Source organism: Rousettus aegyptiacus, unplaced genomic scaffold, assembly GCF_014176215.1.
Source record: "Rousettus aegyptiacus isolate mRouAeg1 unplaced genomic scaffold, mRouAeg1.p scaffold_m13_p_3, whole genome shotgun sequence".
In the NCBI taxonomy this organism is placed as follows: domain Eukaryota; kingdom Metazoa; phylum Chordata; class Mammalia; order Chiroptera; family Pteropodidae; genus Rousettus; species Rousettus aegyptiacus.
Window position 1 is genome coordinate 151,405,879 of NW_023416306.1, and position 11,165 is coordinate 151,417,043.

An 11,165-nucleotide genomic window follows, 5' to 3' on the forward strand; every position below is an offset into this window, starting at 1 on the left:
AACACAAAATGCATGACATGACCATGATGCACAGTAGTCTGTATTTCAAGCATCTGAAGTTCCTTGGCAGTCACTATCTCCACCAGCAATTGCGCCAAGACCAAAGTAAATATAACAAGGTGTTAAGTAGAAAGTTTCGCCTGAGGCACTGTGACATGACATTCCAATTTGATGTCTGAAGAAGATGCAAAATTTCAAGGTAAGATCCAAAAGTTTGTTACAGAACTCAAACTTCTTACTTACACTCACTTTGAGAATATAAAATTGTCTGGCTTTTAGAGATTAAGGGAGAAGAATTATAGAGAAGATTTATTTGGGAAAAATTACTGATGTGCTGTGAGCCTCACCCCTCCCAAGAGGGTGGCTGAGAGGTGCCTGTCTCTCACTTCAAATCTAGCAAAAGGGGTTTCAGAGGGACCATTCAGAAAGCTTGGTACATGTCTCTGTGATTGGCGGGAGGGCGGAGGGGGCGGGGCAGGGTGTTAAAGTGGACCTGTGTTAGACTTCAGCCTGGAAATTTAAAAGGCAGGGAGACATGGGGTAGTTAACTGCTTCCACAGTGGATGGATGGAGATATTTTTGCAGTCTCGAGACTGACCTACAAACTCCCAGAGTGTGTCTGGGCAGGGACACTGGAGTGTTTCCCTTTGACCAGATGTGAGCCTATCGCGCAAGAAAAAGTGGGTGTGGTCACACTGGGCCTTGTCCAAGAGGCAGGGGCCTCCTGGAGAAGTAAACACTCCTCAGCCGGGAGAAGCTGACATGATCTCTAATTCCTATGAGCTGTGGGAAGAGTGTTGTGAAGAGCTGGAGGAAACTGACCGCCCTGGACAAGAGAACTGCAGGGGGAGGTCCTCGTGATGGAGAGCCTCCTACGGACACACTCACACCAGAGAAAAAAATATCATCCACCCTCCCTACTGCCAGTCAAGTAAGAGACTCTCTGCTCACCTCCTCTCTTCTCCTCTGCCTGCTCCAACTCAAAAGGAATCTTAATTCTGACTGGGGAGTTAGAGGAGGAGGAACTGAGAAAGAAAAAAGAAAACCCCCTGTCCCCACCCTTTCCCCAACTACAGGCTTCCTTCCTGCAGTTGCCCTAGCTGTTGAGTTGTGGGGTTTGGGTTATTTCATGGACCTGGGCATTTTAATTTCTGGATTGAGACAGTGCATAGTGACTTAAGCAACTCCTAGACTTTTTATTATCTAAGAGGGAGCAAAAAAGTCAGGGAGCTGTATGAATTTTCATCCAAGGGGAAGGGAAAATCTTTCCTTCACAAATACATTTGAAAAAAAATGATGGAGATGAAAGTACCATTGCTTTCTACTTAGAGTTCGGGTGTCTTGACTGTTCAAAGTCCACATCGCTCCTCCTGCCGTGGAATCCAGTGCTCCTCTAAAACCAGAGAGCACTTCCTCCCTATAGCTGAACTCGGTTCCAGTCCTTTAATAAAGGGCTATAGGCTGGCTAATGAAAATCATCAAAAGGACAGAGGGGGCAATCTCAGAGAAGGTGAGGAGCATCGTAAAATGTGGGAAATCCTACAAAGAAAGGTGTAAGGCTCTTTGAGCAGGCATTACTGTTCTCGAGACCTGGATATTCTGCAATACCAAAATTAGAGGTCCAGAAAGTTCTACCAGCTCGATCAAAGGAAAATAACCAGGAATAGAATTATAATTTGGGGTTGGGGAGAGAAGGAAAGAATGAAACTAATATTTTGGTGAACACTTTACACATACCAGTAATTTTTACACATGTCATCTTATTTAATTTTTGCCACTATCATTCAAGGTAATGTCATTATCCCCATTTTTCACAGGAAACACTGGGACTTATAGAAGTTAAGTGCCTTGCTCTTGGACTGTCTGTTTCTGGAGGCCACTCCCTCCCTCACCATACCAGGCCGCCTCTCCATATTGTTAAAGAATGAGATAGTGACTCTGATGAGCAGTGCAACGAGAGGGGCTGTGGATGCTTGGCCGATGGCTCTATGAGTGAGGCCAGAAACCAATTCAGGAAGACAGTATGCTAAGTAGGCCAAGCCCCAGAATCCAGGGACTCCTTCTCACAGCTCTTTGCTGAGAGAAGCAGATCCTGGACCCTCTGACCCTTACCCCAACCACTGTGCTGATTGACCCAAGAGCTCCAAGCCTGAATATGAGCCAAAGGCCTATGAAGAGATCTTGTATTACACAGGGTTCTCCAGAGAGACAGAACCAATAAGAGGTGATAGATGATAGATGAATAGATAGATAGATAATAGATAGATGATAGATAGATAGATCATAGATAGATAATTGATAGATTGATTGATTTAGAGATAAAGATTTATTACTAAAAATTGGGTCACATGATTATGGAGGCTGAGAAGTCCCAAGATATGTAGTTGAAAAGGTGGAGACCCAGGAGACCCAATACTATGGTTCCGGTCTGAGTCCAAATACCTGAGACCCAGGCAACCTGATGTTGTAAGTTCCAGTCCAAAGACAGGAAAAGATCAATGTAGTCAGGCTCAAGTAGTCAGGCAGGCAAAGTTTCTTACTCACTCAGCTTTTGTGTTCCATTCTGGTCCTCAAGTGATTAGACAAGGCCTACCCACATTAGGGAGAGTAATCTGCTTTATTCAGTCTACCCATTCGAATGTTAATCTCATCTAAAACACCCCCACAGACACAGAGAATGTTTCACCAAATGTCTGTGCACCCTCATGGCTCAGTCAAGCCAACATAAAATTAACCATCATCTATCTGGAACAAAATCTCCACCCAAACAGGAGCAATGGGTACTAACCAGACCAATTGGACTCTCTCCAATACAAGACAAAAGTCAGGAAACAGTGTGGGAATAAAAGCCAAAAGGTACTCAGAGAAGGCTGTACAGATGCATGAAGAAGCAGAAACTAGAGAAAGAAGCTCTGAGATGTGGGAAAGATATCACCAGCAGAGAGTAAGCTGGTTGATTGACAGTGGCAGGAACACCAGACATGGAAACAGGAGTTGGATCTCCAAAATGGCAAAAGGGAAAGAATTCTTGCTGCTGAGGAGGCAATAAACTAGCCAGTCTTAAATGCTCAGCAGAGCCTTCCAGTTCCTGGACTATATTCCAAGATCCAAGAGGCCTGGTTATTTAGCTGTCCTTGCTTTCCATAAGAAACCTGAACTCCTTTAAAACAAGCATTGGTAAACTATGGCCCAAGGATCAAATCCAGCCTTCTACTGGTTATTGTAAATAAAGTTTTATTGCAGCACAGCCACACCCTTCGACTATAATATTGTCTATGGCTGCTTCCATGCCAGAGTGACAAATTTGAGTAATCATGACAGAGACCATATAACCCATAAAACCTGAAATATTTACTATCTGGCTCTTAATTTTATGAAGTTTACCTACAGGTAACATTTATTATTGAACTCTTTCTACATGCCAGACACTGTTCTCAATGTTTTACTTACAAAATCTCTCTTAGCTCTCATAAAGCCCCTGTGAGGTTAGTCCAGGCCTCTCATTACCCGAATTTTACAAAGGAGAAAACAAAGGTTTCAAAGGGTTAAGTAATAATTTGTTCCAGGTTACAAGTGGGAAAGGAGAATTCAAACCTGACAGACTAATTCTAAAGTCTGTCCTTTTAACTTCTGAAGCTAGACTGCCATCCTGCACCATTTAATCCATATATCTTCACCATAAATACCTTGGGAGAGTACAAGCATTTTATGCCGGAAATATTTTTTTAAAGATAGTTCTAAAACTTTTTCAAAAACATTTTTACCCAAAGTAATACCCAAAACCTGTTTGCAGTGGTGTAGCCTGTATGCTGACGGGTTGATGTGGCAGGCTATGATTGCATTGTATGACTGACACCCCAGACCCCATGATCTGGGCAGAGCTGGACAGAGGGTAGTGCAAAGTCATGGGGACACCTCATAGGCTGTGACACTGAGAGGAACATCAGTGCCAATAAACAATCTCCCGTATTGAGGTGAGCCAAGGGGCCACTCCTTGCAATCAAGAGTCTCACACGGGCATTCTGGGAAGGTATAAGATGTACCACCACCACTACCACCACCACCACCAAAAAAAGAGCTAGCTTCTAAGACCGCATCGAAGCAGGAAAAAATTACGAAATCCATGAGTTGCTCTCAGTCTCTGCTTCCCCTCACAAAATCTAACAGTCTCGGACTTGACGATTGCTTCAGTGAGGGTAAGCAGAGGCGACAGTGAAGTATGCGACAGCTATTGTGGTACAGGTACCCATGGGCCAGAAGAGGTGCTGGGACGAGACCCTCTGTGCGGCGTGTCAACCCTTTAGCGACTGGGCTGTGCAGAGGCGGGAGAGGGTCCTGGGAAAGGAACCAAGAAAACAGAGTTGGGACTCTAGGGAGAGGTGGGGGCAGCAGCCATTTACCAATCGGATGCAAGTGTTTCCTATTCCAACACGCAATATGGCCAGATCTGTGTATCTTAGCCGAACGTCAGCTTAGAGTGGAAATAGTGAAAATTTTGACCATAAAGATCATTTTAAATCCGGTTTGCCACACATAGGCGATGCGCTGGTTAAAAATGCAACTTTCTAGGCTCTGTTGCTAGAGGTGCTGGAAGTCTGCATTTTTGCGTCCACTCTGGAACCCTTATGATCTGTTATGTTAAGAAGACAGTAATCTAATCCAGTGTTTCCCAAACATCTGGTGACAAGAAACAAATTCCTGGGCCCATAGCACCATTTCTGAATCAGGACTTCCAGAAGAAGGACCGGGGAAGCTGCGAGACCCAGGGAGTGTGGGGCAGTTGGTACACCCCCCTCATTCTAGAGTAAAGGAACGGGTTAGTGGTGGAGGTGGGAGCGGAACCAAGATGTCCTAACTCCCCCAGGACAGTTATTTATCTCTCCACAAGTCCCCCCACCAAATAGCGTGTGTTTATTAACCACCTATTAATCCTCATAACAGGGTAGGGTTTGGTGAGGTGAGTATTTTGACCTTTACTTTACAGAGCATCCCAGAGCAGGAAAAGTGACTTATCCAGGATACAACAACTCAAACACAGTGGAGCAAAGGTTTAAAGCAGGGTCTCCCTGCCCCCAAGTGCAGGCGTCCCCTTCCTCCTCCACCACCCACCTCTCCAGCAGGAGGTCTACTGTGATTCAAACACACCTGCAAGAAGCAAATACATGCCTCCTTAGTTATTGACTATAAAGGAAACAAAAAGCCTAAGTCAAAATGTGCCCTTGGGAAAACTCCTGCACAGTTCTTTAGTTAGCTTATTGCCTCCCCCAGCTTTCTAGAAAGATCTTAACAAGTTCTATTTATAGTTGACCCAGTGAGCACCGATTCTTCCCTTCTTCGAGCTCTTGAGGCCCCTATCATTAGGCTATCATGGCTCTGATACTCTGAGTGTGGGTTGAGTGGGATTGAAAACTTTTTGCTGGTTACACAAAAGCCTTGATAACATCACACCATCTTTCACTGGCTGTGCTAAGAAACCACTTCCTCTCTCTTCTGAACTGCTTGCATACTTAAAAGTTAATTGCTCAAACCCCAGTTCTGTTAAATTAATTGCCTCTTCAGCTGATCTGCTCCTCCTCTAGCCTATAGTTGGAATATGAAAGAATGTAAGGCAAGGGACCCCTCACAGGTACAACCACATGGTTGCTTCTGGAGGCCGCCCCCTTGGGCTCAGCCTCTGCCTGCACATTTACCCTTCTACCTTGAAGGCTTAAATCCTTCGTGTCCACGCCTGTTTCTGTGGTCAGTAGTCATGCTTGAAAGCCATCCAGAAATAGTGACTGAAATGCCTTTAACAGTCATATTTTCATAGTCGTTGCTAAGCATGGTGTCTTCCATAAATGATTCATGGGGGGATTCTAAGTGCATTTTATTTTCTCCTAACCATCTCTCTCTGCCAGTCCATTATAGATGAACTAAGATACGGAAGAGTGGTGAACCCTTATGAAGGATTACCCACCGTGCGCCCAAAATGACCACACTGACTTTAGCAATATTAATCCCTGGTCCATTTTTGCTGAATACGTCGTACACATCATCAGGTCATCGAAACTATGGTTCAGAGTATTTTTCTATCAGTATTAAGCAGCTTGTATAAATGGTTTAATCGTGAGTGTAAGTGTGCAGACTCAATCACAACCTTTGGATCCTTGAATTAAAAGATGGCAGGAACTGTCTTAAAGTCATCTTATTCATTCCCCTGCATCTCCAAAGGTATTGGCTAAATCATTCTAGACAGACTCATAAGCAACCTCTTGTTTAAAAAAAAATGTTAACCCTAGGAAGATGTCAAACATTTTACTGTAATCTATTTTGGTGTTTAGCAGGTTTCATGAAGGTTTTCACATTGTCATGATGCATTTCTTTCTATTTTTTTTCTTCTTTAGTGCAGATGGAGAAGAGCCCACCAAGTGAATTAGGCTGACTTACCACCAGTCAATTATGAGATGGTGCCTGTGTTTATATTTCTATTTTCCATCAAGCCATCTGTTTATTTAATTGATGGCCTCTGCCTTTTTTAAAGGTTACTCTGATATTTAGCAGGGTGTTGGGAAAGGCTGAGAAGTGATAAATTGTACCTGCATTTACTTTTCTCCATCACCACTGCCATCGTACAAATGTAAACGCTGACAGTCGAGACTCCACCCGTTCTGTGCTACTTAGGGTGCTCATCTTTATGGAAAGCCACTAGGGAACCAATAATCGCCAAACTCATGATCTCGCCTTGGTTCTGATAGGGTTCGAACTCTTTAAAATATTCACTTGAAGAACCCTTCGAAGGATCCAGGGTTATACAGCCTAGAGAAGAAGACACTCAGGAGAACAGAATCCTGGGTTCAAGGATCTGATTTGCTTAAAATGCTTCTGCATTCATTTTTCTATGGCTACTATAAGTAGCACCTTAAAACAACACGAATTTATTATCTTCCGTTCTGAGGATCAAAGACACTAAAAGCAAGATGTTGGCAGAGCTGCATTCTTTTCTGGAGGCTCTAGGGGAAAATCTACTCTCTTGCCTTTTCCAATTTCTAGAAGCCAACTGCATTCCTTGACTCATGGCCCCTTCCTCCATTCTCGAAGCCAGCAATGGCTGGTCGAGTCTTTCTCACATCATATCACTCTGACACTGACTCTTCTACCTCTTTATTTTATCTTGAGTGGGTGTCTGTTATTTACAACCAAAGAGATTTAATGTACAGCGGTTCACAAACATTCATAGACTGTAGGAGCTAGAAGGGACCTTCACTCCTTTTCTTTGTTTACCCATAGGGGGCATTGTGGGGCAGAGAGGTTAGGTGGCTCACTCCAGGTAACACTGAACCAATGGCAGAGCAGGGACCAGTACCCAGGCTTCCCAGGTTGAACTCTGCCTGACACCCCTGACTGTCTCCAAAGCTGTTTCTTCAGCTCTGACTCTTAGGTTTTACAAAGCTAACATGACTGGCAGTGGGTGGAGTTGAGGACTGGGAAAGGTCCCAGGGTCTTGGAAGGAATTCAAAGGAAATTTCACATTGGGAAACCAAAAAACTCATTCAAGAGGCTAATTTTGATGCAGGATCTGGAACTCTTCCAATAGCACCTGGGTCTGCCTGGATGGTGCTAGGAAAGAGAGGAGCCAGGCACTTATTTGCATATATGCAAATGAGGCCTTCACAGCTGTCCAGAAGCTACCTCTGCTTGGAGCACCCAGCTCAGCGGCTGGGGGCCAGCTTTCATCTGTCTACTCAGCCTTGGAAGAAAAAGAGAGACAGGCTTGCCAGAGCTTTCCACCAAGCTGACAAGGGCACAGAGTCATCCTAACACTCCTGGGCTCTAAACCTGAGAGTATAAAATTGGGGCCTCCCTGCCTCCTCTGCCCCTCGACTCCACCCTAGAGCAGTTTCCTCCTGGGCAGGCACAGAAGGCCCAACCCATGATCTAGGATCCTAGCAGGGGGGCTGTGCCTGCAGGAGACCCACCACCCTTTCTGGGGCTCCCACGTCTCCCATTGCCTGGCTTCGCACACTACCCAGGCACTCCCTTCTCCTCTGCAAGCCCTCCCTTCCCTTGCTGAGCCCAGTGAGAAAGAAGAGACCAGGCAACTGTCCTGGGAGTCGGGAGGCATGACCTGAGTCCCAGCTCAGCACTGGATTCCCTGTCACCTTAGTAAGTCTCAGCCTCAGTTTCCCTTCTATAAATTCAGGGGAGGTAGGTGGGGAGCTTAGCAGTCATGTTTTTAGCCAAGGAACTTCTCCTACAACAAAATCTTCGACAAACGGCCAGTCAGTGACAGAGGACCCTGTCAGCCCCTCCCTTACCTGTTCATTTGTGGAGCCCCGAGGCCCATCAGAGCACATTTTGAAAACCACTGGGCTCACTGATGCCTAAAGTCTCTTCCTGCTGCCAGAATTTGTTATTTCAAAGTTTGTAATGGCCACCTGACTGGAGTGGGGAAGGAAGAGACTGTGAGGTTTGAGGAAGGGCTAAAAAACATTTAACAAGTCCCAAGACCAGCCAGCAAGCCCTGTGGGTTACCACACATTTGGCCCTCAAATTCAGATTCCTGAAACTGCCCTCAGGAAAATCCTGGTGGAGGCCCTGAGCCTTCCGGACATCTGCCCCAGCCCCAAGACCTTGGGTAGACTTCCTGAGCTAGGAATAGGGCTTACTCACTTTATATGTCTCTAGGTTCACTCTCTACCATCTGTACTATATGTCTGTCTGCCTGTCTGTCTGTCTCTCTCTCTCTATTCTCTATTTTCCTCTCCTCTCCCCTCTCTCTTCTCTCTTTCAACTTGTTACTGCTTTCTACCTCTCCCCCTCCCCACTCTGCCCGCCCTCAGTCTCCCAGCCCAGCCCCGTCCATTCCTGGGAAAGGACTTGAACAATACCTGGGAAAGGGTATCAGGTATCGTGGTGGGGACCTGCCCCTACACAACACACAGATGGTTAATCCCTGGGCAGTTCTGGGCTTTCCTTTCCTCGCCTCCCCGCCCACTGTCCACCCCCTGCTCCCCCCCACCCCCACTCTCCCCTCTCTGTTTCCACTCCTGGGCCAGCTCCCAGCACCCCTGCTCCCCCGACAGACATCCTTTTCTTCTCATTTGCCCTGGATGGCAGTTAACTAGTTGTGGGACCCAGCAAGTCACTCTCCCTCTCTAGGCCTCAGTTTCTTCACCTGGAAAATGAAGGGGTTACATGAACAAGTAGTGTTTAAGCTTTTGGGATGTCACAGACCCTTTTGAGAATCTAAGGCAAGGCAGACAGACACACAGATTCACACCATTTTGCAGACAAGTTGGAAGCCCACCCACGGACCTGAGAAATGTTCTTTAGGGGTCTTGACCAAGTTCATGTTGAGTCTAAAACCCCAGGCACAGCTCCTCTACCCCAAAGGAGTCACGGGAGGGTGGGGCCAGACCACGCGGCCACCTGCACCAGCCATTCCAGTGTCCCTGCCTCTCTTACCTCCTCTCCACCACCTGCAAGGGCCCTGCTCCCTGCACAGCAATCCCCATGTGTCTTTAGCCCTCCCCGCAGCCTGCTCAGCTATGAAAGACCAGAAGAGGATGGGAGGAGAGGAAAGGAGAAGGAGTTGTTCCCTCAGTGGACAGGTAAAAAGCGAAGGGGCTGCAGTCTCTGGTCCCTCCTTCTTAACCCCCAAGCCCTGGCTTGGGGCTCTGGTCTGCATCACACCCATCACACACCCTTGGCATGTGGCCTTGGCCCTGCAAGCCTGGCCTGCAGTCATCAGCAGGCTCTAAGGAATAAGGCCTTTGTCCCAGAGCCAGCAGCCTCCCTCACTTCTCAAATCCACCTGCTCAGCGCAGCTCATCCCCCCTTACTCAGGATCCATTAGCAGCTCTTCAGTGGACATGTCCAGCTCTTCTCTCCCTGATGGGAGCCCAGGTCAGACCCAAGTCTCATCTCCTAAGACTCCTATCCACACTGGCCAGCCAGATTAATATGGCCAGCCACGTTTTCTTGTGTCTACACATGCGCTTGGAAAAATCTTTCTCTCATTCCACCTCCTCCCATTATTTAATGTCAAAATTAGCTCAAATGCCACCTTCTCTCTGAAGCCTTCCTAGCTTTCTCTCTAGGAAGTCCTCTCCCTCCTGAGTTCTTGTGACGTTATCTGACAACTCTTGTGGCCTTTGCCACGTTCCCCTCATTTCTAGTGCCACGTGACTATTTAGTGGGTACCTATTGTGTTCTGAGTACAGGGCCAAGAGTTTTGCCTAAGTGGTTTAATTTAGTCTTTCTAGAAACATAAGATGTAAGGTAGAGGCAATCATCTCCATTAAGAGACAAACAAAAGGCAAAGCCACATCTTTCTGACTCCCAAGCCAGATATTGTCCTCAGCTTTATTGTGCCACCTAAGTTTCTTAAGGGAATTTAGGTCTCGAGAGCAAGATCTTACTCACCTTTTCTCTTAGAATCAAGTTATTGCCACGTTTGTCATTAAGTGATGGGAGAGAGAGTGGTAGAAGAAGGAAGAGAGAAGACCACGGATGCCAGGCACTGGGCACGTGTGATTCTCTTTAATCTTCACAGCAACTCTACCAAGTGAGTATAATTATCCCCACTTTATAGATGAGGCAACTGAGGCTCCCAGAGGTCGTGTAAGGTACTCACAGCCACTGTGGGTGGCAGCACAAGCCTTTGCTCCAGGCACTCTCAGCCCCCTCCCCAACACCCCAGGCCCCCAGCGTGCACTGAAGCAGGGATGAGCTTTCATGATGCCTCCCTCCGGTCAGCAAATAGGTCCCCAAGTGTTAGAGTCCAATGACTTTTGTAATTGAAATGTATTGTCTTACTGAATTCCATTACGTAATTGGATCTGCATTCCCAGGGGTGATACGTTTGGCCTTAAGACATAACTAAAAGCATACAGGAGTGCAGTGTATATTTTTTAACAACATAACTAGAGGAAAGCTAATGAGTTTATGATAACGAGAAAAGCACAACTGAAAGGTCGTCCCAGAAGTTGTCTTCTACCCCACTCCGAAGTTAGATCTAGGTGGAAGAAGGTGGGTCTTGATTCTTACCTAGTCCTTTCAAATCCAAGGATAGTTATAAACCACCAGGTTTAAACCCTGTACTTTTAGGTGCACCTTATCAATGGCTTTAGCCTGTGTTCATCTGTCTAGAGACTAATCTATAATAGATATTTTTAGGGTCCTTT